The sequence below is a fragment of the Poecilia reticulata genome, linkage group LG15, assembly GCF_000633615.1.
Source record: "Poecilia reticulata strain Guanapo linkage group LG15, Guppy_female_1.0+MT, whole genome shotgun sequence".
Taxonomy (NCBI): Eukaryota; Metazoa; Chordata; class Actinopteri; order Cyprinodontiformes; family Poeciliidae; genus Poecilia; species Poecilia reticulata.
In genome coordinates this window covers 3,472,095-3,499,670 of record NC_024345.1, presented here as the reverse complement: position 1 = coordinate 3,499,670, position 27,576 = coordinate 3,472,095, and the positions used below count along the sequence as shown (strand labels likewise).

General features: G+C 40.1%; 1 long non-coding RNA gene across 1 annotated transcript; it reads left to right on the top strand.

The window, feature by feature from the left end:
• The first annotated feature begins 647 nt into the window (after positions 1-647).
• LOC103476440 (uncharacterized) lies at positions 648-27,269 on the top strand. Its single transcript, XR_535467.2, has 3 exons — positions 648-861; positions 18,016-18,105; positions 26,539-27,269. It is a non-coding gene; the product is annotated as an uncharacterized LOC103476440 (long non-coding RNA).
• Positions 27,270-27,576: the final 307 nt, after the last annotated feature.

Genomic DNA, 27,576 nt, shown 5'->3' with positions numbered 1-27,576 from the left:
GAAGTTGTAGCGCAGCAGATAATAAGTGAAGACGTGGTGTGAACAGCGCATACAGGAATGATTGACAGCATTAATCATTCCTCCTGGCTCTGATTGGCTGTTTCAAATGAGCACGGACAGAAGGCAGATGAGCTCACTTGTTTCACAGATTCTCATACCACACCATAATGACATCCTGACAGTTTTAACAAATATATATATATATATATATATATATATTTTTTTTTATTATAAAGTGCAGCTTTAAGCTGTTTTAACTTCTGTTTTTTTTGCGGAAGAGAAGGTTTCATTTCTCTCCCATTCCTCACCATAATCAGTGCCATCACTTATTGCATTGTTTGTTAAAAGCTCCGGAATGTCTGCATGCTTCTGAGCGTGGGATCACGGCTCATCCGGGAACCAGAGAATTCCATTCATGACCAAGCCTTCTCTGCTGCGGCACAAATGGGAGGTCTTGAACTGGTGGGTGTGCCCTAAAATGCGAAAATCTATTACTCTGCAAGTCTGTCAGACGGGCTCAGTATGAATGGTGGAGCCGCAGCGGAGCGGGGAGGCTGGTGCAGCAGTTAGGAAGGTTAGGGGGGGCAGAGGGGACAGAAAGCGCGCACATGGGTTCCTGGAGCTCATGTTCAGGTGGGGTGGGGGGAGGGAGGGAGGTAGGGGGACTTTTTAAAAATTTATTCCGACCTGCAGAAGTTTGAAAGTGAAAGAAAATGTGTCAGGGTCATGTTGGTGCTCAGTGCGCGCCTCGTGAGTGCTTGGCTGATTTAAAAAGAAAAAAAAAAAAAAAAGAAAGAAAACGAAAAAGAAAAAAAAGAGCAAAGACATGCAAAAGTTGCGCCTGGCCGCCAGTGACTCGGGGTAAGTCTGTGAGTTCATTTTTTTTTTGTTCTATGAATTAAACGCATAAAAAAAGTTAAGTTCTCCACTTCACAGCTGTGCGGTCCCTTCAAAGCCCAAATGAGGAAGCAGCTTGTGCCTGTGACTTTGATGAAGGTGCATTTACCTAGACTGATTTTTTTTTTTCTTTTTTGCAACTTGACTGTAGCTACGACTATATTTTTTCTTTGATGGAGTTTAGAAAAGCTGAAAGGTTCTGGAGGCCGTGCAGCGTTCACTCATGCATAATGGGCGGTTTGTGCAGAGATAAAAGGAAGTATGCGGTGTCAGACAGAGATAGTATGCAGGTCCTCCTCTTCCTTTTTTATTTTATTTTTTTTAAAAGTTATTGAATGGCTTGACCTGACGCAAGGTTATTTAGCTCTGCGTGATGCATCATAGCACCCGCCAGTAACTGCATCTTCATCCACAAACTTAAAAATCATCAACAAAAACACCATATATCTATATAAAATCTCACGGTCTATTTTTGAAACCAGCGTCAGCTCCTATGGGAGCCTCGAGCCGGAATGCAATGGGCGTCGCCTAAATTATTAATCCATTCTCCGGCTTCTCGGGAAGTTGGGTGGTGCGTTCACGGGCGCTTGAAGTTCCTTTATGAGCCAGAATTAGAACTTTCAAAGCCGCGACTTAGCTACTCTTTATTGTCAAGTCTTCAGAAACTGCCCTTAATGAGAGCATAGCAATGAGAAAACCTTTAATGGCACAAAAAAAAAAAAAAAAAAATCCTACAGAAGTTCTGTGTAATGTTTGACACAAGTCATGCAGCGGACACACACGGCACACACACGAGAACGTTTTGGGCTAAATGCAAAAATAGTGGGTGGAGGAAACTGACGCCGCACATCAACGTCAGCCCCTATGTTTAGATGTGATGGTGGCAGCGTAATGCTGTGGGGATGCTCCTTCCACTAGTACTCTGGGGCTGCTTTTGTGAAGGAAAAGTGTTGAACTTTTTTGGACTGATTAAATTTTTTTTTTTTTCAGGGTTATATTTCCTGTTAAAGTTATTTGTGTTAGATTTGAAATCACCGGCGTCAACTCAGAGCCACCTGGAGACAAATAAGTCATTGGTTCAATGGAAGATTTTTGGGTTTCAAACCGAATACGTTGGAGTGCAGAGTAAAAAAAACACAACCTCCATGGCTTCTTAAGTGATTTTAATTGAAGACACATTGCTGCTCTCCAGTTACGTTTGAATTGATGACTCCCAGCCTGTTCTACTGGGTTCAACACAATTATTGTGCATATTTACACCAATTCAAAGTACACAAGACACCACCAACTGGCATAAGATGTCCTGAGAAAATAAGTTGCATTGTTGAAACTACACTTTAAGAAACACAATGTCATTGTTTTCTTTTTGCAACATACTCCTATTGGTTTAGAAAAAAAAAGAAAGAAAACTTGTGTCATGGCTTTTATTAGCAGTGTCACAGGATGCTTTGGCATGCCATATTCGAACTCAGAGTATATCTTAGTCTTGTGCAGTCTCCATCTGTGGGCTGTTCTTCGTAATAAACCATTATTGTGAGCCACAGATGTGAAGGAGATGGCCTAAAGCCTGAATTCTTGTTACTGCATTTGAGACTCTTATTTTGAAATGAGACAGGAAGTGCAGTATTTTTATATCTAGAAGAAAATGCTGACAAAAAAAGCAGTGCTCTCTCTAAGAATACCTCGACTGGCTGACTGTTACTAGCTTTAGAATAGTTAGCAACTATCTGTTGACTGTTTCACAGAATCTGGACTGCAGTCGTGCACTTTAGCACATTTTCTAAACATATAGAAATGTCTTGCCTGACCTTGAACAGAAAAGAGTTTCTTTAAAGCACAGTTGAGCTCAAATCTTGTCTCGTCCTCTTAAACCCACTATTGTAAGTCGTCCTGTCTGCTCTGGATGTAACTTTAGGTTTTAGTTCTCGTTTCTCTCCTCCCAGACCGAACGTAGCCTCCAACTGAACTCTGAAGGAACCTCCCGAAAGTCTTCAAGCTACATGTTATTGAAAGCTTACAGCTTCTTACAACATTTATTGGGAAATACTGCAGTTATATCAGATTAAAACGACTTGCGAACGTGGTTTTTAGCTGAAAAATAGCCCTTCCTCTGATCTACACCACTTTCCTTTCACATCAATTTCCTGTTTTCAATAATATTTGAAGTTACCTTTTGACTTTAAAAAGTGTTTTATCTTTATTCGTCACACTTGAACTGTTTCTTTTTTTCTTCTTATTTTCACTTTCTAAGAAAAGATGTAGCTTTTCTTTCATGCAAAACTCAAAGCAACTGGTTTTTTTTTTTTGTGCTCAACTCTGTTTTACCTTCCTCCTTCACATTTTCTTTTCCCTGTTGCCGCCAACCGACTTCTCTGCTCACCCCCCACCGAACATGTACATTAACCCTGCCTGGCGGTGTGAAGTGTGTGTGAGAGTTTCATAATGAGTGACATGGGGATTCCCTGTCCCTGTTTCCTTCATTCATGTGGCTGGAGTCTGAGGTGGTGCAGAACTGTCAACCCGGATATGAGCTGAATATTGAGTGTGTTTTAAAAGAGAGAGGAAGAGAAACTATGTGAGAGTGAGCATGCATGCGTGTGTTTGTGTGCGTGTGCACAAAGCGAGGGAGTGTGTTTGCATATTTTATTGGTCTCACTTTTATTCAGAGAGGGTTGTACTTTGAGATAATTTGTTCTGTGCTTTTATCGCGTTATTCTCTGCCTGATGCGCTCCTCGGCAACCTTCGCAGCACAAACTTCCTCTTGTCACTTTGAGGCTCTTTTGCATCCACAGCAGCGATGCTGTGGATGCAAAAGGAAGTGAGGCTTGTAAAGTCTTGCGAGATGTTAACTGATGCCGAATTATAAATACCTCGGTGACAAGATCTTAGATTATGTAAGAAGTATTTTTAATCTAGATTATGGTAAGGTTGAGAAGGTGCACAAGCAGCACCTCGTTTATTTATATGGCGCCGTTAAAGGGATATCCAAACGCTATATTGTCATGTTTCACATAAGCCAAAAAAGTATTTAGACGGGAAACGGATGAGGCTTCCGTGTAAAATAAGTGAACACAATGTGTAAAGCATTTTCGTTGAAGTAATTCATATGTAGAGGTATGCATAAAACTACAGGCAGCTTCTTACTGCAGGTAAAATTATAACTGCTTAGAACCTTTTAGCAAATCCTAACCTCAGTTAACCCCTATTAGGGTGCAACAGCAGACACACAGCAGCCACTGTCAAAGCGAAGCAACGGCAGTTTCTGCACACATTTCACATGCAGCAGTACGTCTCTATGGGGCATCAGCAAAAGTATTCTCCATTTTCAGACGAGGTTTGAGTACATTCTTGAGTTTTAAAGGAACTCTTCTGATAAATCCTCTCTGCATCAGTCCAGTGGACGTATGTTCCCCCCCAAAGTCTGGGTTAGTTTTTGACATAGTTTAATCAGAACTGATATTACCTTGCTGTAGTGTGCCACCCAGTGGTTTCTTAGTGTAGCACAATTTTTTTTTTCTTGAAGCAACGTCTTAGTCTGAGCTTGATAGCAGAAAGGTCTCAATCAGTCTTGGACAATAAAATGGCTCTGGAGTGTTGATATAAAATGCTGGAAGACCAATAACTATTAAACGAGTTGCAGTGCCATTTAGGTGAACTAATTTTACTAAACAAAACACAAGTGAAAGCTCTTGTGATGGTATGCAGACTTTAGTCTTACCAGTACTAATGTGTTTTCTCAATAATATCTGATGGATGCAGACACAACCTGCTGCTTTGGTCAATTTCTGTCTCTCAGGAGGATAAAAATGCGTTCCTCTCCTGTTAGTGTTTCTAATATCCTGTTTTAGATTTTGGTTTTGTAAACAATGGTTAGCATGAAAGGTTTGCTTACTATGCAAACCATTTATGCATATAGAAGCTGATTGGCTAAGGATCCTCAACTTATGTCCCCCTCTACCCCGCTCCATCAATCAATCAATCAATCAATCAATCAATCAATCAATCAATCAAATTTTATTTGTATAGCACATTTCAGCAGCAAGGCATTTCAAGGTGCTTTACATAATAAAATAAATAAATAAAAACAGCATGTGACATTGAATAAACAATGTCACATCCTTTACATTCCTTTACATACATTACATACAATTTACATGCTCTACATACAAACATAGAGCATACATTATGCTCTATGTTTAAAATTCCACTCAGTTTACATCTGGAATTTTCCCGCAGTTTGAGCTCTTTAGGAATAAATTTATGTTTGTAAAGTCATCTCCTTGGTCGCAGCAGGGGTAAAAAAAAAAAAAAGCTCCCTTTCTCTTGTTACTGTGTCGCTCGTCCTTTGTGTTGCTAGTCGGTAAGCATGGAAATGAAGTCAAAGCCGGAACCAACTGATTGCAGGTTGCTTTGTGTGTGCTGCACCTCCTCGTTGGCAAATAAGAGGGAAATGTGCATGCAAGATGTTGCTCCGGAAACTCAGGCCAAAGTTGAGCAAAAGTGATTGTCAAAGTTGCGAAGGTCGCCTAAAGTTCAGCTTCAAACTGTCTCAGACAGGTGAGGCGCGGCTGAAGTTATCGGCTCTTTGACTGTGGATGAGCCACGGTAAACCTTCTCTTTGGTGGCTGACGGGTCATGCAGGCATTGAGCTTTAGAAACATGTCACACCTAAACGCTTTCCACATTGTTCCACCTGGATGTGACTCAGACGGTGTAGAATTGAACAGGCCAGTCACTGAATGGAGGCTTGAATTTGTGGGAAATGTTCTCTAGTACGTATCAAGGTTTTTTTTTTTTATTAGCAACTGAAACTGAGAAACCATTTTTTCCGCGTAAGGGCCTGTAAATGAAAGGAAGATAGATAATATGACACACTTTGATCTGCTCAGACAGCCAACAGCGCCACATGCAGCAAATGCAAATTGTGCAGCTGATGACACAGCTGCATGATTGGTTTACGGGGCTTCAAAACCAGATTGAAACATGAAACCTTGTGCATGGCCTAGAATGCTAAAATGAACATTTTATAGATTCAAAACCCCAAGCAAAGCAACTAGTTCTGGAGAAAATGCATTAAAATGGTCAAATTGGTGTGAGTACCAGGCTTCCTTCTTGTAGTAATCTTCATGACGGACCAGAAAAGCTGTAAGATGATTCTTGCAGGGGTACTGCTAATCTTAGTGCAATACTTGTGCTAAAAACAACAAAAAAAAACCCCTCTATATAATAACTTGATTATGCGTATTATTTGAAAAGACGCAGCGATGAAGATTAGCCGTAGCGCAGTCCTGACACTGTCGACTTTTACCTCATCTGACTTCTCCGCCATAGATGGATCGCTTCACTTTTCTGAGCTCGCTGTCAACACGTCCTCCAGCAGCTAATTCTGCTCGGAGGCAAACATGGAGTATTTATGATTTGCAAAAATGCAAATCCCAAGTGGTTCATTCAAATGAAAGCGAGCCTCTTGTCTAAGGTCGCATTGACAAAGTCAGCCGTTGCGTCAACTACTGTGCAGAAACTAAAGCTTTTCTCAAGTCAGCTCGCTCGCTCCTTTCTCATTGTTGGCTCAAATTTTGACAACTTTGTCTCTAGTCATGCAGTCTCATTTTCCAGATTAGAAATAAATAATAATAATAATAATAATAATAATAATAATAATAAAAAATTGCCTCTGGGTTGCAACACAGATCCTTCAAACAGATTTGTCTTTAAACAAATTTGTGAATGAGGAACTGTACTTGCACTTTCTCCAAATAACCAATGTTGAAACCTTGCAGCTGTGACTCCATTTTCATGTTCCCCATTTCTGTCAGAGCTGTTGTGCTGTTCCCTTTACATAAATAGTTTAACACTCTGTAAAGTATGATTACTTGCTATGGCTAAAACAGCATATTTCGTCTGTATTCACTTCGATCTAGGATGACTTTGTTCTAGTTTGTAGCAAACCCTTGGCTCACAGGGGGAGAAAATTAGCCTAGCATCACTACAGTCAAGTTTGAATTAAAATAGCCAATATCTCCCTTAGATTCTATGAAAAATACTCAGACTTACAAAAAGTTTAAATGATTCAAGAGTTGATCTTGAAATTCCGAGTTTATGACAGAAAAGGTGCTTACCCTGCTCTGCTAGCTTTAAACTGAGGGCTAGCTTACTAACTACATTTGAATAGTATCAGTTAGCATCTCATTGCTGCTAGTAACTTCCTTAAACCTTAATGAAACTACAGGGTGTAGTTAGTTGGCAGTGTTTTTCCACTTTTTTACATCTACTTGGCTCTATTTTTTTTCTCTTTGGTTGTGTTGACATTTTTATTTGAAAAAAGTCTAACTTCCTTTATAGCATGTAATGTGTCCTAGCATTCCTCCTCAGTCTGTTCTTTACTATACAAGAACTACAAAAAAAATAAAATAAAATCACCTGGCCACTTTAAGAGATTTTTTTGTAAGAACGTTTATTGAAAATGTGAACTGGCTATGCTAACTAATGCTAGCTAGTCCCATCTTGTCGCTAACAAATGAGCGTTCCCAAATTAGCTATTGCACCAGTTGTGTTTGGAACAAAAAAAAAGTTGTCAATACTTTTTGTACAACCATTAGCATGCGTGTTCTATGGGAAGAACTACAGAGAACAATTAAAAATACGTTTTTATACCAATTAGTGACAGCTAGAGGTTTTGATTGCCATACCTCCAGAAAGACCTAAACTACCATCTCTTCCTGGCAACGAACAAGACCGATTATCACTGAGGAATTTTTAATCAGCTCTTGAGCAAGCTATTTCTTGTAATACCTGCTTTTGCTTATTGTATTTCTTTCTTTCACATCTCAGACTGTTTTCTGATTGGAGAAATATTGTGAATCTTTTTGAACTTGAAAATGATGAGATCTTCAAGTGTTTAAACTTTTCCAGCAAGAAAACACTCAGCAACTCTTGGGTGTTTTCTTAGAAATCACTGTTTAAAAAAAAGTATGCAGCAGAACATTTAGCCAAGAAGCTAAGCATCAATTCAGTGGTCGTAAATGCAAATAGGTCTAGCTTGAGGCAAAGGGGACAGTAGCACTTCCTCTTGCACTCAACACCGAGTGACAATGTGGCAAGCCTATTTTAGTAAATTAAAAAGAAAAAAACTGTCTTGAATATCTCAGCTTTTCAGGAACTCAGAATGGCAGCTTTGTTTGTAGTTTGACAGGCAACTGATTAGCTTTGGAGCCTGAGGGCTTATGAGAATCTAAATCTTTTCTCATAACGCAGAACAAGAAAACCACAAAAAGCGTTTCACAAGACAAGACAGTTGCCTCAGTGAGTATTTTGCATAATAGATTGCAGAAGAGCTATTATCAGTATTTACTGACTTGTGTGGAGCGTTTTTACGCAGGCTTGAGGGTGAAGGTGCAAATTGCAGAAGTAAAAAGGTACTGTAAGCGTGCATCGCGCCTTTCATTCTAGCTGTTTGAAATCGATGTGCACATGGTGTGTTGGTGAACTGACTTACATGATCTTCTGTTTAAAAAGGTAACTTTGGGCAAAAAGTAGCTTATTATGGTGGATATCAGCATGTGTGCACATTGGTTGTGGCGTCGGTGTCTCTTTCTGGGACTGGCTGACATCACTTTTTTGGACGCGTGATGGCTGTATATTTTTAGACACTCCATCTATGACGCATAAGGTGCCTCTGATAGTATTCAGACTTTATCTAATGGAGGCATGAGTTGGGTTGACATCTGTTTCGCTGTCATCATCTTGAAGTTCTTGACTTTCTTACAAGGTCTTTGTCAAATGACTTAACATGTGAATTGCTTTAATCTGCTGGCGACAACTGAGTCTTGCGCTGGAGCCGGTTAGACGATGCTCAGCGGCCAAGCAAGATCAAGAGGACAAATTCTCATGCCTTCAACGGCTCTCTGTTTGATTTCAGTAGTTGAACTCTCGAACAAATCCTGCAAAGCCGACGTAGCTCAGTCACACCTATACCCACACCCAGGCCTGCAGCGCGCGAATACCATATGGTCACAGCACCATACCAGTTTACAGTTGAAGCCACTGGTTTCCAGTAAGACGTTGCCACAGCGTATGCCTGGGAAACATGGGGGCTATGCGCCAGCACTCATGTAGATGCCATTTAAGGGGTTAACTGTCTCACAATCTGAATTAGGCAACTAACGGCTGCCACAAGCTCACCATACAATACTACTGTGGTGTTCTTAGTCAGAGCTACTGGTTTCCAGTAAAGAACTGCACCCGTCAGCTTCACAACAGAGGAAGTGGTGGTGGTGGAGCGCGAAACTCTGTTCATAAAAAGAAGAGAGGTTTCATCTGTCAATTGCTTCCCTTTTCAGGCAAAAGGCTTCTGCCTCTTCTTTCATGCGTCCTCTCCTTTGTATTTCATGCAACGATGTTGGGAGGATTTCCTGTCAGTGCGCCATCAAAGAAAGGATCAAAGGTCATGGGAATAACACGGTGCATTAAACAGAAATTGCTTTCTGCAGCTTCAGGTGCTGCTTACTTTTCTCACGCAGTCTTCACAGAGCATTTTAAAAGCAGGACTTGCATATCGTCACCTTCCGAAAATAATAGCCTAAGTCTTTTTTTTTTTTTGCCAAAATTGATTTGTGTGTTTGTATTTGCCTAAATCATCTGTTGGCAAAAAAAAAAAAAACAAAAACAAAAAAAACAACAAAAAAAAAACCTCTGGTCATTATTTTAGGAAGGTTACGATATGTGCTTGTTAGCAAATGAAGACACAACTATCTGTCAGAGAACTCCTTGGATTTAGGATCTGAGAAAAAAAGAGACAACAAAATCTCTTGATGCACTGTAGTTTTAAGTTTTAGATTCTCTAAGCTTTTCATACGTTGAATTACATTGCCCTCTAGCGGAAGAGCTCATTTGTTACATAAAATGGAACCGAAAGAGAATGGGTCTGCACAGCGTTTGCTGCAGCAAAAGAAGTTTCAATCTTTTGATGAAAGCAAAACTGGAGAGAAAAGCATTGAGTTGATTTGTAGCCAAGTGCTTGAAGGGAGCATGCAAATGAATGTCAGAGTGGATGTGCCATACTGAAACTATACTTGTAAAGCTGTTAGTCTGGAAGATTGATGAACTTTTCTTTTCCTTTCACATTAGACAGTGACGTCTGTTCTGCTGCTTGTTATTAATTTTTGAGAGATTACAACAGATATGTAATTATAAAAATCGTCTAAACAAACAATTTACCATCAAGGTTGGAGCCAGACTCTGAGGACCAGGCCTTTCACTACTCTCTGTCTCCATCTGCTGTCTGAGTTAAAAGGGCGCCTATCTCACAGACATCCTTCACTGGCAAAAGTGTGGGGCTTTTGAAGACGTACTCCCAAGATTTAAAAACGGTACACAGTTTAATGGACTAAATCTTTGCCTTCTAGAAATGTGACTGCATGTAGAAAACAGCTTGGATGATTCTTAAAAGCTTTTTACACATCTACATCCAGGTTCTAAGAAATATTTAGTTTTGACCAGCTCTTCCGGTTTGGACAAAGGTTTCAGAAACTAAACCTTTGATTTGGACTAATTTCCTCAAAGATTTTCTGTTGAATTAAGATGTGGAGGCTATGGTTGCCATTGGAGAACAGTGCTGATTTGAGTCTGATGCCATTATGGGCTATGTTGCTCCACCAGAGGATGGGTTGGCTACACGGAGGTTATAAAGGGATGGACATGGTCATCTAGGATCCACAGGTAGGCTGATATGGCTTTGGTACTACGGGTCACAAAGTGTGCCAAGAAAATATCTCCCAAAGCATTACACCACCAGCTGCTGGCCGGGTGGCTCTGTGGTGACCCTGACATCTGAATGCGGAAATCTAAATTCATCAGACCTATTTTTTATCTGTTGCTATCCAGGTTTGGTGATCTTATGTGGACTGTAATCACAGCTTCACTTGTGTTGCTTCTTTAGAGATTTTTTTTTGGTTATTTAACCTGCCTTTCTATTATCCATTCCAGTGAGACTTGAGCCGATCAGGCATAACGTTTGGACGACTGACCGATGAAATGGTCAGGGTACCTATTTGTTGGTGTGAGCATTTAGTTCTTAGAATTGGTATGGCAGGAAGAAAAATGTGCTTCTTAATTCCATCATCTCACCGTGTAAGGGAACCTTTTAGTCTTGTTGGTCAAGTGAAAGATGTTAGAAGAAACAGCTTAAGAAAAGCTTTGAGATCACTGTTTACAATCACCGTTTATGTTTATGATTTTGCCAGAAACCTAGACTTAGTGTACAAAGACAACTGAAAGTCTCACTGGTCATGTGAAAGATTTTGACTGGAAATTTTTTGCAGCATTGCCACTTTTTGCTTATGGGAGTATATTTAACCATAAGCTTGTCAGGATGCCCATACTGACCCCTGTTCAATGCCAAAAGAACCAACCATGAGTAGAATTATTTTTGCATTATTTTGGGTGATTGGATGTGTGCGCATGGCTCACCTGGGAAACACACTGCAACAGAATGGACATGGGGAAAAAGGGAAGAGGGTCAAGGAGGTCGTGTTCCATTGAATGACCTTGGGTCTTTCTGTTCTTATCGGTGTCCCCATGACTCATTGCATCAACATAAGAAATGTGTACACTCTTTCATGGAAACTGTATGCCCTGATGGCAGCATGTGTCCTAACACACAGCAAAAATAGTTCAGGAAAGCGCATCACTGAATGCTAGATGTTGATCTCTGTCCAGTCGAACGTCTGTGGGATGTGATGACCAAATCAGACCAATCTAAGGGGAGGGCTAAGATGCTAACATCTAGCTGGCAGACACCACATCACAGCCTCGAGTGATCTGATCAAATCCATGTCTTGACAGATCAGACATCTGATCTGTCTACCACTGCAATGTCATACTAAGCTCCCATTGCTTGACCGCATGTAACTCCTCTTTGAAGCCAGAAGAGGGCAGCATTTTGCAAATCCTCAAATTAGCGGAGGATTTGTGCCGTCTAGCTCAGAAATAGTGGCTTTAATCGAGTCTATAGCGTCGCTATTATTTCCATGGATGATCACTTGAAACTCCGCCCCCTGGGAATTTCAGATATTGATTGGCTGTCATTGATTAGAACACTTTATAAACACAATAAAGGAGGAGCAGTGGGAAAGAGCCAGGTTTTGGTTCACACACTAGATCAGCCCAGTGGGGGCAGCTGTGGCAATAATTAGTCTAGTGTGTGTGTGTGTGTGTGTGTGTGTGTGTGCGTGTGTGTGTGTGTGTGTGTGTGTGTGTGTGTGTTAAACACCTATCACAGTGATTACTGATTGAGTTGCGTAGTATTGTTCCACTTCTGACATGACAAAGAGGTGACTGCAGGTGTTCCAATATGTTCCTGTCTTTTTTTTTTCTTCTAGTTTTTTATTCATCTGGATAGTGGCCATGAAACGAGAAAACTTTAGAGCGATCAAACTGAAGGTGAATGTAACTCAATGCACCGCGGGTCTGTGGCTTATGTGGTATGGAAAAAGTCCCAAAATATAGTTCCGTGGTGAAATGATTCAAAGTTTGCAAGAAAACAATGGAGGATGTGTTCACAAGATCCCTTTTTGTCTTTGCTGCTCTGGTTCCTGCATGACCTATTGATTGACTGACTGCCTCACATGCTCGCCCACTGACTGACTAACTGGTAAAAATACATACGGCCATCCACACGCATACAAATTTGCCTGACACCTCTGTATTTGTATGTGAAATACTCCATGTCCTAAACAAAATTAATTCATAAGTTAAAAATAACTAACCTGCAGAAAAGAAAGAGATCAACCAGAAAAATAAGCAAATTAATAAAGTAAGCTAAATTTAAAGACTTGGCAAAAATAGACCAATTGTTCTTGTAATCTAGCTTCTTGAGCTAAACCTTGCACTGTGATTTTATTTCTGCAACAATCATACCCTTGAAGTCCACAAAAGTAAGCTTTTAATTTGAATAGACATATTTATAAGATGACTGGACAAATAAAGGAGGGTTTCAGTTTAATTTATTTACAAAATTGTTTCTATGAACTATTGTGAGCAGTTGGTATTTTACCTGTGAAATCAAAGTTCAACAATTAAAATTTAGTTTTTAGTCATTTTTGTTCTGTTGTGTATCGACTCTTGTCTGTTTTTAGTAGGAATTACACTCATAAAGCACAAGGCATGACCGTCCACCCTCTCCTGGCCCTACGCTGGCGTGATGGGCCAGGAGAACATTTATCAGAAGCAGCAGAGAGGCCCATTGTATCTCTGGACAGGGGAGTTTAGTCAGACTTGCAACTCTAATTCTCTAAAGGCCTGTATGCACATCACTTTATATTATATTTTTCTTTGTGGTTTTTGAAATTCATGTCCCGCTTTCTTTATTTCCCCCTTAATATGAGCAGCGATGCGTTAGTCGATCACATAAAACTCCAATAAACTGCATTGATTTGTGGTTCTGTCAAGGGCGGGGGGAGAAAAAGTAAGAAGGCTGAAGGTCTTGTGTGCACGGGATTTCTGTTGGATCTTTAGTTTCCCTTTAAAGCCCTGAAGTATGTAGGTCAGGTTAAGCAGAAGTGTAAAGCTTTCATTTGGTGTGACTGTTTGCCGGCTGTTTGCATCATGTGTTTCAGCGTCGGGTCTACCCCTCTGATTCCTGGAGAGAGACACCCTGCCTCTGCGCTTTCGCTGAGAAAACAAATGCAGAAATACAAAAGAAAAAAAAAAATCCCTACAGATTATCACGTTTCTTTCTAAAAGCTGCACTACGTGACGTTCCTCGTTAGGTCACGTACAGTCGTTCGCTTATCAAAGGAAGTCGGTAAGATCTGTAGCCAGCTATGAGTTCAAACTTGGATCCAGGGGGGTTGTGGCAAATTAGGACGCCGCAATAAATTCAGGTATTTCTTGAATTACCTTAAACAGTCATCCGCTTGACACAAAGGACACAAACTCTTTCTTCTGTTCAGCTGTCTTTCCAGATGACTGATTTTAAATGAATTCCGTCTGTAGCGGTCCACATCAGAGAGAGAGATTGTGCAAGCAAAACAACTGCGCTTTCCACTTTTGCCTCCCACACTGCGTCTCTTGGTCTGACTGGATGGTGACTGTTAGATGGTGTCTGAGTGAAAGTTTTATTGTCGAGACAAATGTGAAAGTCAGTCAGACAGACACAGTGACCTGGAAACTTCGAGCTTTTATTAGTTTCCAGTCTCGCAGTGGAACTTCGAGGCCTCCCTCCTGTCGCGTTGGCGTCCGGACGCTTGTGCCAACGTCGCTGAAATAGCCTCTGAGTGAGGCTATTATTAGCAGTCAATTTTTATGCACCTACAGTTGACTAAACATAGTTTCTCTTTTTTTTAATTTGATCAAAGCGTTTGAAATGTGCAGATCTACGGAGACGTCCATGTGCATTAATGTAGTTGCAGTTGAGCCTAAACTTATTCCTGACAAATTTAGATTTCAAATAATTTCAAATTTGATTTGAGGAGACCGAAATTATATAAAAATTATGTTTATGTTTAAACAGAATTCAAAGTAATTATTAACAAAGCCCTCAGTGGCATTACAGCAGTTATGTTTTTCATCTAATGTGTTTGACCATTTATCTTCAGTGATTTATCTTCAAGTTGGGACTCCTGCTGACATGACTTCCAGTCAAAAGAAGCATTTCAGTAAACCTAAATCTTCCAGGTGTATGAATAATTTTGATCTGAACTCTTTGTACGATCTACATATTGGATAACATGAAAGTTTTTTTGCTGCTCATTTAGTTTCTCCAGTCCGAAATATTTAAGGTATCGCCTTTTTAGCTTCTTCCTTTTAGAAAAATTAAAACAACTCATTTAAACCGATGCTCTATTGTCGGGTTTATCAAATTGCAGCTTTCAGCTAAAAATTTCAGATGTGCCGTTTAAAATCTTTTATGATGAGATGCTCCAAATAATTCACACACTGCCTGTCAGCGGGCTGAAAGATTAAAACACTTTTGTCTTTCATACAAGAAAGTCTTGAAGACTGCACCTAAATTGAACAGTTTTTCAATATGTTTGCTCAATGTATACTAATATAAACACAAGGTTTTTTTTTGGGCTAGGGTAAAAATAATGGCTGCTTCGCTCAGGTAAACGAAATAGATTTTGTTAAAAATGTTTTGTTTTAAGTCTACGTGTAAATACTGTGAAACTTTTTTTACTCTGCCAGGTCTGCAGTTTCACCAGCTTTCTTTATTCACCTTTTCTCTGACATAATAAATGATTAAATCATCAAACTGCAGCTAGTTAAGTTTAATACAACTTGAGTGTCTGATGTCTGACAAAGCAGTTCCCAAAGGTCACTTTAGACTCCATGGAGGAGAATCATTAAGAGCCCATCTGCGTATAAAACACATGATCACGGTGGTCTGCCCCAGCCATTATTTATCATAGACCACACACACGCACACACACACACACACACACACACAAGGACACAGAAACATATCAATATACAGTCAGGCTTCCTGAATGAGCTCTTAAAAGATGCCAGAATTAGGACCAGTACTGTAAACTTTCTCAGAGACAAATAAGCCAGTGTTCCCAAAGGAGGAGCGTCTCGCTGCCCTCTCTCACCCCGCTCCCGCCCCATCAGTCCATATGTCTGGCTTAATCAGATGCACAATAGCATCTCTGTGAAACACCTTCGTGGGAATTGAGTGCCGAGACTCCACAGGAGGTGAGTCAGATCCTCTCCTGACTGAGTCACGACGGCTCCGTGTCCGGAGTCTCCCAGGAACAGAGCAGGCGAGGCAGCTGCAGGGAGGGAGGAAAAAGGACGGCGAAAGACAGACAAGCCCCCCACCTTACTTTTTTTTTTCGAAGTAAAAATGGTGCTGAAATCTGCCCCAATCAGAGACGTGATCTGGACACAATCCCCCTTTAATTAAACAGCTTCCCATTATTTATTTAACCTATTTTCAAAACCTTTGCACAAAGTACTTTGACTTGTTTCAGGTTGTGAAATAAATCACAAAAGTAACTTCATAAGCCTCGTTTTGACTAACAGACATAAGTTACTAACTGCAATTTAGTCTGCTCTGGTAAAGTTGTTGACAGTCTTCTACTAGCCACTGAATGGCGTCCGTTGTCCCTCTAGATGTGCTCAGACACGTAGACACACTCCTTGTGACATGAACTAAAACAACCAAATTCAGTAAGCGGATGTGTGGGTGTCTATTCCCACTTGTAAAATCTCAGAATTGTTCTGCTGGAAAGTGTTTCCATTGTTGAACAACGGCAGGCAATTTTTTCCACTTATGTCAACGCAAAAGCAACAAATTCTGAGGTAGATGAGGGTTGATCTCAGTACGGAAAGACTCTGGTGGGGAGATGGCATGATAAGAAGGGGATGTTAACATGAAAAATGGTCTCTAGTAGAAAACGTTACATACTTCAACATTTGATTTTCAGCCCCCCACCCAAAAAGAGGGCCTGATTAAGCTTTTTTTCTAGGTTGAGTTTGTCTTAATATATATATTCTGAAAAAGTGGTGCGATGTTAATCCTGTTGACACAATTTCTCAATTAGAGAATATGCATAAACAAAGCACACAAATTAGATACAGATCCAAATCAAATCCAGCTGGTCTGAGCTATTTCTATCCATTTTTGCATCCGGCTGCAACTTTCCCAAAAAAGAGAGATTTTTTTTTTTTTAGAAGAAGAAGAAAAGTTCACTCATAATTTTATGTTTCAACCATAAGAATGTTGAGGGCAATATCTGAGTTCATCAGGGCAAAATCCAGACCAAACTTCAATTTCTACATTAGTTGTGATTGAATTTTCTAACACCTTGTTCAGTCCCCACAAATACCAGAGCATATCTGAGCGCTTATTCTTTCATTTCTGAATGAATTCACTTCATCAAACTAAGGCAGCAGCTAACTGCATTTTACAAGTTTAAGCATAAACACACAGTTTAAGTTCATCATCATTGTTATAAAATATAAGTTAAAATTGAGCGTACAAGATAGAAATAGCCTTTACTGTAAGAGAGGAAATTCAGAAAAATGTTACTTGCTGTGTTCATCTTTCTGATTGGCTGCCAATCAAAATCAGGTTCTTTGCTACTCAAGCTAACATAACGAGTAAAATGGACAACCCTGCAAAAAAACCTGAGCTGTGGAGATGAAATAACATTTAATTTGATTAATTAAAGAGAATCTTATCAGGTGACATATTATGACATAAACATCAGATTAAGAGTCATAATGTACTTCCTGATAAAATGTTTACAACTCAGAATCAGAAGATGCGAGGCAGCATTTATGCTAAATGAATGCAATTATTTGTAAAAAATGACTAGCTTTTGATTTTATTTTTCTTCTGTCTGGTTGTTGACTGGCATGCAGGCTCTCTGAAATGTTTCTTTTCCAGTCGGCATCAGAGCTGCGCGATGTTGGGCTGCGGGTCATCCTGCAGTTTCAACGTGTGCAATGTTACAGTCACAAAAAGGCTGCTTATGTGGTTGACACTTTTCTATTTTAGTTGCTATGGATCCAAACTTTGCTCACCAACAATACATGTTCCCAATTTGGATGAACTTCATCGTCCTTGATGCCTGTTCCTGAGCTGAGATGCTAACACTCAGAATAGTGCTAGCTCATGATAAAAAAGAGAGAATAATGTGTGTTCAAGACGTAGGTTAATAATATAAATTTATGTTTTTTACACCCTAAACTGTTACCTCACCATGTTGTTGTCTGCTTTTCTGTTTTCTTTTTTTTTTTTTTTAGAAATTCAAAGTAAATCTTCATGACTGGTATCAAATGAACCCCAATCAACTTTTCTAGGTCGTTTGTGGGGCGTGTCCTAAACAAGTCAAACTAGATTTTATAATCATTTAAAGGTTATATGTATATGTCCTATAATGCATGGACTCACTGTAGTCCAAAACTTACTATCATGTATAACATATGTCCAAAGATTCAGAGGTTTGGTAATTTAATCTTACTGTTAGTATTTCTGCGTTTTATTTCTGAGGGTTAGATTTCGTAAGAGCTGCCTCCTTAAATTTTTACTTTATTGTGAAGCATTTTTTTTCTCCATAGCATTTTGTTTCTAAACCTGTCTGTTTCTCTATCTGTCTCTCTATTTACAGTAAATCATCTCATTCGTTTCGCCGTGCACCGTAACAGCAAGAACTGGAAGGAGGACAATGAAACGAGGAACTGCTGACTTGCGTTTCCAGGTCTGTGTTACTGACTTCCCTCTGACACTCAGAGAACAGATGTGCAGCCATCCGTCATCGGCTGGTATTCTCGGAGCCAGACGTTATCGCACAGGAATCGAGCGAGCCTTTAAAAGTCGCCTTTGCCTTTTGTTTGCGTGACTGGCGAGATGAAGGGTGGGATTAGGAGAGTTGGGGCAAAAGGTAAAGCGCATGACAGGTTTCTGGACCGGCGCCCGGCATGAATACCGCTAGAAAGTTTAGGTTACCTTTTGACCAGGACTAGAGTTCGGCAGAGGGAAACTGTGAGCTCTGAGCACAGTCATCTTCATTTATGTTTGACTGAGTGATGCAATCCAAACTGCACGTTATCGTTCATCAACACGTGCAGCTGCCAAATTACTAACCTCGCAACTGCTCAGTGTCAGAGTCAAACTCTCAAAGGCCTTGCGGCTGGTATTTTTGAAATTTGTCCAGATTTGACCTTTAAGGCAAATGAAATGCTGAAACGCGAACTTATTTTTTATTCTTTTGTGTTTTTGTTTTGTTTTGTTTGCTGCCAACGACAACTTGAATCCACTGCTTCAAAGAATCTTCACATGATAAAATCTGCAAAGCAGGCTGAACCACTGCCAAAAGACAGATAAGAGGTCATCTGTCAGAAATATTAAAAACAGTACTACAAGTAGTGATCATGCTGCCTGCCTGCTGATAGAAGCAGGTGATAACCAGTTAGCTGGAAAAATAATTGGGCTGCTTCAAAGAAGAGCTGTATCTTGATCTTTTTAAGAACCTGCCTCCTTTTTGTGTCACAGGATGCTCAAATCCTGTGATACCACTTATACAACCTCTACATTAGATGCAATAATGTTTTCTTTTTTTATTTTAAACCAGCCAGTTAAGATCTCACCCAAATCTGAAAAACAAACGCATTGTGTCAGATGTTTTTCACGGTGCAGAGAGGTCTTCCTAGGCAACGACCGAGCAGATGTTGGTTCGATTCCCACACGAAACCTAAAGATAGACAGCCAGGCCATTCATACTGATATCGAGTATAATGGGTCTCCTTGACTCATCTGCAAACTCAATCTCCCACAATCCTCCCACAATGAGCGCTCTGCTGAGCCAGCATTCGTCAAAGTCTTACTTTCTGTTTGTGCACCGGTCGTGCGTGGCTCCATGTCAGAAAGATAAATGAGCTGCGATAAACTCAAAGATAGCTGTAGAGTTTTTTTTTTTTTTTTTTTTTTTCATGAAGGAAATTTGAACCAGAGGTTCTGGTTGTTCTGACAGCTCTGTGCTGTTTTGGAGAATGAATTTGCTCCTCGATTTCAGAGCACTGAAGTTTATTGGAATGCTGCTACTAATAATTTGATTTAAGTTTTTGTCTTTTTTGTTAGGTTGTTGTGGCCTTTATTGAATAGTACAAAGCCAGGAATTAGTGAGGAGAGAAAACGGGGAGACGTGCAGCCTGAGAGCGGGAATTGAACCCAGGACAGCCGCGAGCTTCTGCACATGTCACAAACACTCCACCAACTGAGCCACCCAGAACCTCCATGTTAGGTTTTTAATCTAGACCTGCCTCGTCTTTGTTATATTTGTTATTGTTTATCTACGATGGCTTGTCAGACTTTGTATTCAAGGCTGTCTGCTCTTACTGATAAAAGCAGATAAGGTTTCAGTTTCAGTTCGATCCTTTTTTTTTTTTTTTTGCATATTTATGTGTGGTGATTGCTACTCTGTCATGTTTTTCCCCCCAGTTTTATTTACCATTATTGAGATTGAGATGTAATAATTGTTTGACTAAATCGAATCACACACACACACAGACCTTCCCCTCATTTCATTGGCTCACAGGAATCATGGAGGAGAATCATAACAATAAGCTGCTGCCTGAACTTCACTAAAATGACACGGACATGCAAAAAACGAGAAGCGTATTCATCGGCATTATCTTTAGCTAACAAGACAAAAACGAAAGACGTTCTGGAGTTTTTTTTTACATATGAGACTGATGTACTGTCCCAGTTCTGAGGTGTTTGGGTTTTGGGTTGAATCTCTCTGTGTGTATTTAGATTGTCTCCATGTTTTCCATGTTCCCTGTGTATGCTAGCAGCCGCTTCTCCCATTTCCTCAGTTCAACTTCTCTCTCACCTCCTCTCACAGCTGCACCAAGTTTCTAATCCGCTTCCTGCTCCTTGTTCAGCAACGATCTCTGCTGCGTAAATATCTCTGTCAGAACAGCTCTTAGTCAGATCCTCCTGTTGTGTATCCCTGTGTTTCCCTCCGGCTGCATGTTTTGGACTCACCTTTTGACTTTAGCTTGAGTGTCTTCTTATTTTTAAGTAAACAATAGACTTTAATCCGCCTGCTTCCTGCCTCCTCCGTGCATTTGGATCCGCTTTATGCCACAGCAGAAGATACCGATAACCCTCAGATGCTAGCTATGCATCTTAATTACAAACACTCTGATGTCTGAAAAGACTTTTAAAAACGTCAAAGACATTCAGGACTTTGCAACAGCGAAGTTGTAAAGATGCCAGACAGCCACAGCTAATGGTATCTGTTTAAATATTAATGGACGAAACGCTGTAATGTTACATCCATCACAGTGTTATGCAGGTTTATGTTCAGCAGTCAATGTGTGTTTTTACACAAACTCTGCATGGCATTAATTTGAAATGCTAAAGCAGTAAAAATGACTGACATGCTTCACTTCATGACTCTGTTTCATAGTAAGGGAAACTAGTGACGCTGCACAGTTGGAAGAGCTGTTGCCTTGCAGCAAGAAGGTCTTGGGTTCGATTCCCGGCCCGGGGTCTTTCTGAATGGAGTTTGAATGTTCTCTGGAGTTTGTCTGTCTCTGTGTTGCCCTGCGACAGACTGGCGACCTGTCCAGGGTGACCCCACCTCTCGCCCGGAACGTTAGCTGGAGATAGGCACCAGGCACCCCACTAGGGACAGAAAATGAATGGATGGATGGAAACTAGTGACTAATGTGGCGAATAATAAAAGGAAAATAGCCCAAACAAGTCAGGACCTGTGCTAACACACCTTGCTTACTCATATTTATCATCAAATAAAATATGATGCAAAAATCAAGAAAGACTGCAGCTATAAGCTCATCAATTACAATGTACAAATGAGTTTTATGTATGGACTTGGAATAATACAGAACTAGATCTAAGGTACACACTTCCATAAAGTATATTAACACATCTAGTAAGTGTTATAGTATTTGCTGTTTTGCTAAAAAGGAAAACAACACTCAAATTTTTTTCTAAAAAGGTGCTGAGCTGCCCAATAGTTAATGTTTATGCCCTAAATAAGACTAAATTTTTATTAGACAGAAGTGTGTCTTTGAAAAAGGTGGCCAAAGTATTGAAAATTATGTTGACATACAGTTTGATATTTCGTATCTTGTTCAGCTGTTCATCTTTATTTGTTGGACATATTATCCTACACTTACTTTACAAAATAACATAAAGTTGCACACTTTATATCGTCTTATAAAGTATGCGAGTGTGTTATGATCCTAAGAACATCCGGATGGTTCTTGACGAATCAGATTCAGTGAGACGATGAGAAACATCCTGGCGTTTTAACTCTTTGTGTCGAATTCGTTTGCTGGGAGTTCTCTTTACATCCACTTCAAAAAAGTTTATCTTTGATCAAAATCCTTAATACTTGTCATGTTTGTGTTCACTGTACTCCAAGGCTACAGTGATGTCTGCATCGGTGTCATTATTATTCATTAGCAGGAAGTAGACCATTCATATGTTGAGCAGCAGAATGAACCTCACGATCAGGATGTGCTCTCGATTTTACCCATCGTGGTTATGACTCCACATGGGCCACGTCTGGCCTTGTGAGCAGGCATTTGTACCCGATCGTTCAAGTGTGCTGTGATAAGCGTGGGAACTGCAGAGGAAGCTGTGCATTTAATAAGTTCCCATTGTTTCCTCAGCTGGACAGAGTAGGAGTTCATCTCCCAGTTGCACGCCGATCGCTTCCACAATTGCAAACAGAAACCGATCGCATTGGAGGCCAAAGCTGCATGCTGCTGATGACGATCTTCTCATGATGAGGCAGTAATTTTGTTTTCGTTTTAACTAATGCTCTTGATGTGTCATTCTGCAGAACGGTGGGTTCACTGTGACGTGTTTCTGAATGTCAACGAAAGCGCTGGTCGAGCACAGGCTGCAGATAGTTTCACGGGTTATGATTTACTCCTCAAAAGGAAGAAAAAACCCACAAAAAAAACAACCAGAATTATTTTAAGCGAAACCATTTCTACTCATGCCAAGTTATTTACGAGAAATCACAATGCCAGGTGTCAGATCCTCTGTCAAGTGCAGAGGGGTAAGTGGTAATGTCCTTCTGATTTGGTGCTTATGAGAAATAAAATGTGACGTTGTTCAAACCTACCATCTTATAAAAGCTGTTTTGATCTTAACTTGTGATCTTATTTTGACATTAGTTGTGCTTTTAGACATTTAGTGTTCAGATCTCAGAGGGATTTGCAATACGTTTTTGGCATTAGGGCCCATAAAGATCCAAATATCAGCCGATTTGTCAGTTTATCGATTTGTTTAAAAAAGTATTTGCCTGTTACAGATTTGTTTTTTTTTCTTCTGTATGACTTAAATGTTTGGGATCATCAAAAAAGAATAACACCAGATACGGATAATCTGAATAAACATGAAAAGGAGTTTACAAATCATGGTTTCATGTAATTAAAGGAGCTTAAAGTATCCAACCACACTGGCCCTATTGTCTCACCCTTGGCAGGAATGGCAACGTGGAGGATTATCACTTTTAAACTGATGCAGATTCATTTTGTTTTTTTGGACCCATTTGAAAGTGGGAGCCACTTAAGTATGTAAACTTTATTTCTTTTACAGGTCAGAAACCACAAAGTGCTTTACAAAACACATTTAGGATTGTGAAATGATTCCCAACATTTCTTTTCCACTTTCAAGAGAGTTGACGTTTCCATCAATTGTGGCGACTTGTGTAGATCCTGACATGGTAAATCAACCCCAGATCGTCATGTTTTAATGTTTTTTCCCTGTTGATGAGTTAATTAAACATTGTTTGTAAAGGACTCCCACCCTCCAAGTTCCACTCTTGTCTTGACAGTAATTGTTTACCCAAAGACTTGGAGATCATCAGGATTTTGGACAGATTCTGAAATTGTCCTTTATTTTCTTTTCGATAAATAGTTGTTTTTTTCAGAACAACAATCACCATTTTACCCCAGACTCTAATTTCCTGACTCATGAATGCTTGCGGTAACCATGAGGCCTGTAGAGCTTTGTCATTTCGGATTGTTTGTGACCTCCTGGATGAGCAGCCGCTGTGCTCTTGCAGTAGCGTTTCAAGACTCTTAGGAAGGCTCATTTTTGTTTCCAGTTCTTCTCCTCCTGTAGATAACGGCTCTCGCTGTGGTTCACTGGAGTCTCAAAACCGTAGAAACGGCTTTGTAACCCTTTGCAAAGTTGGCAGTGACTTTGTTTCCGATTTGTTCTCGAATTTCTTTTGATGTGTTGCTTTTCCAAAACCATTCTTTTTAAGTGATTGCTTCAGCCAGCAGTTCGTCCGGTAACGAGGCCCGTGTGGGGGGTCACAAAACCGAAACAATGTTGTGATTTAAAAAGGCTGCAGCTTGTTTTCAGGTTGGTTTGGATGCCTTCTTCACGTGATAAAAATCACCATTTTCTTTTAGTAACTTTATCTAGTTAATTGTCTTTCTCTGATGGCAAATTTAGTTTGATTTGAAACATTTAAGGGTCACAAACCGAACTTTAAAATAATCTGTAATTTGTTTCTGACCACATGGGCTTCATCGGTTCAGTGGGTACATGTTTGTTTGTGCGCAGAAGGAACAGTCCTGGGGTGTGATGCTGTCATGTTCGGCTCATTAGGTTTGTTTCTGTTTCTCAGATGAGGGAGTTGATATTTCATATTGACACAAGAACTGTGTGTGTTTGTGTGTACCAGTGACACACAAATCTGAATAACAAAAACCCCCAAATACAAATAAAAAATTTATTCATTTCATCTACAAACATAGCCAAGTGTAACTTCTGACAAGAATAAATGAACTATAAATGAGTTATTGGGTATTAAAACAACATTCTGAAAAACTGCAATCTTTCTTGTTTTTTGTCATGGCGCAGTTACATTTTTTCTCTCTCTGAGATCTAAAACAGAAATCGGGCCACTTGCCTCAGTGCTCAAAGCATAATCAGATCTTTGTCAGGAAACATTGCATAATTCTCCTTCAACAAGACAATTTTTCATTTTTAAAGAAGTGCTTTTACTGCTGTTTTATTTCCCCAAACGCAGACAGTCTAGTCTGGCTGGCCTCTTTTGAGTCAAATCTTTCTCCACAGCTATGCCAAAAATGCGCTTGCTTGATTTCTGTTGTTTACATGAAGCTTGCTTTTTTCTGATAAGCCTAAGCCTGTGTGACTAAATGACATTTGAAAAAGTTAAATGTTGTCTGCATGGAGGAGATGTAAAAGTATTTCTTTATCTCAGCAATGTTAGGAATTTTCGTTTCCACAGCACTGTAACCAAAAATGACCTACGAGGAGCCACGGCATCTTGTCCCACTTTATACTGGGCTGAAGCAGTAGTTGTCAGACTTTTTAAGTGTTTTTGCTTTTCCTTGAATTTGGCTGCATTTTCAGTCATTTTATAGCCCAAGATCTGATACTTTTCAGAGGAACGTTCATGTCCATCCCTACAGTATGTCTATGTTCTTATGGCTTCCTAAACCTGAATGCTCCACCATGATCCAAAATTATCTAAAAAAATGGCTTCTTGAGTGAGTTGGCTACACTTACCTGGCCTCCACAGTCACCCGTTCACAATCCAACAGGGGACATTTGGGGTGAGAACTGATGCTGCGAATAAATGTCAAGAGGAAACAAAATGTCTGAGGACCTTTTCTGGAATCTATGCCATGAAAATTAAGATTCCCCGTTTACACGGCTAAACCGTAGCATTTTTGTTTCAGTCCAGACACTTGTTAACGCGACACCAGAATGTCTCACAACGGCATTATCTGAAACCAGGTCTCAGAGTGAAACTTTTCCGTAACAACCCCGCGTGAATGTGTGAAAGCCTGTAGGGTTTGTTCTACCTTTGCATGGAAATAAAACGACAAAAACAAAGGCGGCTAGCATTGTGCTACTTAACCTGTTCAGTTTGGCACCGTTTCTGATAAGGAACACATTACATACGCACTTTGTCCATGGCAGATGGAGATGAGTTACTGTTTACTATGTGGTGAAAGTTAGTGAGGTGGAAGCTAAGGATTAGTGACATTCAAAAATCACAGCGCCATGTAGTGGCCTGGCATGGCAACTACAACTGACTCGAGTCCAAAAATATTGTAAATCTCCAAGCAGCAGCCAAAGCCTAAGGTTCTGAAGATAAAAAGGGGTTCAGCCTGGTATTACATAGTGTACCTAATGAAGAAGCCATTGACTGTATAGTCCAGTAAAAAAGGGCCATTTAGCTGCCGGGTAGATTAAATAATAAACACTTTTCAGAAAAGAAGTTACATTTCTTTTTTATTTTTCTGTGATTCCCCATCATCTAACAGCATATCAAGCAAGCTTCTGAACACGCCTAACTTAGAAACAATCCCATGGGGGACTCTGGGAAAGGAAACAGTCTTGATTTGACTGCTTGGAGCGGGGTCAGCTCATGACTCGCTTTCCCAGGCTTTCACATAATCATCCCATAATCTCAAGGATGCAACAGACTTCGCAGTCCTGTGTACACTACAGTTATTTGAAGTGTCTTAATTCCTAAATATGTAATTAAACACAATCATCAAGCAGTAACATTAAAACCTTGTACCTCCCATTAGATTTGTGCTATTCTAATGCTCTAATGTGATGGTATATGTAGAAGTAGAGCCACATAGGAGATTTTTTTTTTTTGAAAACAAAAGATGTTGAGTGGTGTGAAGCTGAAAGCAGGAGATGATTGGTGTGTGTGTGTGCCTGTTTTAGAAGTTGGCCAGTCATCAGTAGAGCTCTAAGAGCAGTGAAGGAAGTGGTGGTTACAGATGACTCAGCCAAGCCATGCATTTCAGTTTTTCTTTCCCCACTCTCGCTCTTTTTCTCCTCCCCCTTTCATCATGCTCTCCTCTCTACATTCTATTCATTCCTCTTTTCTATTCTGGATCTACATTTTCTGTCTTACTGTCACTCTTTCACTCTGTAACCCCCCCCTGACGATGTTTTTTCCCCCATCTTGCTGTGATTCTTCTGGGTCTGTTGGAGGCATCTCTTAGTTTGTGCTTTGAGCTGAGCTGTGTGTCTGTGTGAGGTGAATACTCAGCAATGTGAGTGGGAAGGTGGTTGGCTTCCTTCAGAGTGATTAAAACATTCCTTCTCTCTTCTTTTTCCCGTCTTTCTCCTCTCTTCTCAGTGTTCACTGGTGACTTTCTGATGAAGAGGAGGATGAAGGGAGGCAAACTGGTAAGTGAAAGCAAGCTGAGCTTTACTTCGGCCATTACTGACGTTTTCTGTTTGAAAATCAGAGGAGGTGGGCAGACTCTAGGGAACCCCTCATATTTTAACTTTAATGACTGCTTTGCACTCTCAGCTGTGGCTCCAGTGTTTTGTTGCTGTTTTCCTACTTCAGGTGGTCAAATGAAAAAGGCTTGAAAGAAAGTTATAACCTGAGTGACAGCATAAGGCTTAAAGCAGGAAGAAATAAAACTCTGGACGGAAAATATAAAGCGTTTTCTCATCTTTGATGATTTCAACTCTCGCTTCTAGAGACTTATTCTTTTCTCTTTAGTCTTAAAACACTCATTAAATAAATCACCCTGATTGGTTTTCATTCAGCCGATGTGGCGTAAAATAAAAAGCACAATTCAATGTCTTGTAGCAAAGTACTGAAAATAGCACAAATGAGGTAAAATCGGACTGCGGATAATCACAGATGGGGACAGGAACTGTTTTTAGTGTGTTGGTGGCAGGGCTGGCTGTGGCGAACACTGGCTACGTTTTCCACTTGTCCTGTGACCGGCTACTCTAAATTTAGTCGCTCAATCATATGGTGATGCGCTGTCCGCACCTCGAAGGGCTAAAGTGAAAGCGTTTGTGTTAGATCTCTTGGCGATATGGCAGCAGCTGTCCTCGCAAAAAAAAAAACATGATCAAAGAAGTACAACTCGGGAGCGATTTATGTACAGAAATGAATCTTTTAGTGGTGTTGGTGAGAGTTTCACAGTCTGTATTGACGCGCATCTTATCCGCAAGCTGTAGCATAATAATAAAAAAACACAAGCTCCAGGTTTAGATGGTGAACTAGTTGCCTGGAGTTGACTTTAGATTCTTTGCTCTCATGTAGTTTTGTAAGAATGTGTCAGGCACACAGTGATGGGTCAATATGAAAATCTTGGTCCATTAGCTCCTGGAAATTACAGCACCATCAAATCTGAATTTGCGTTAGTGATTC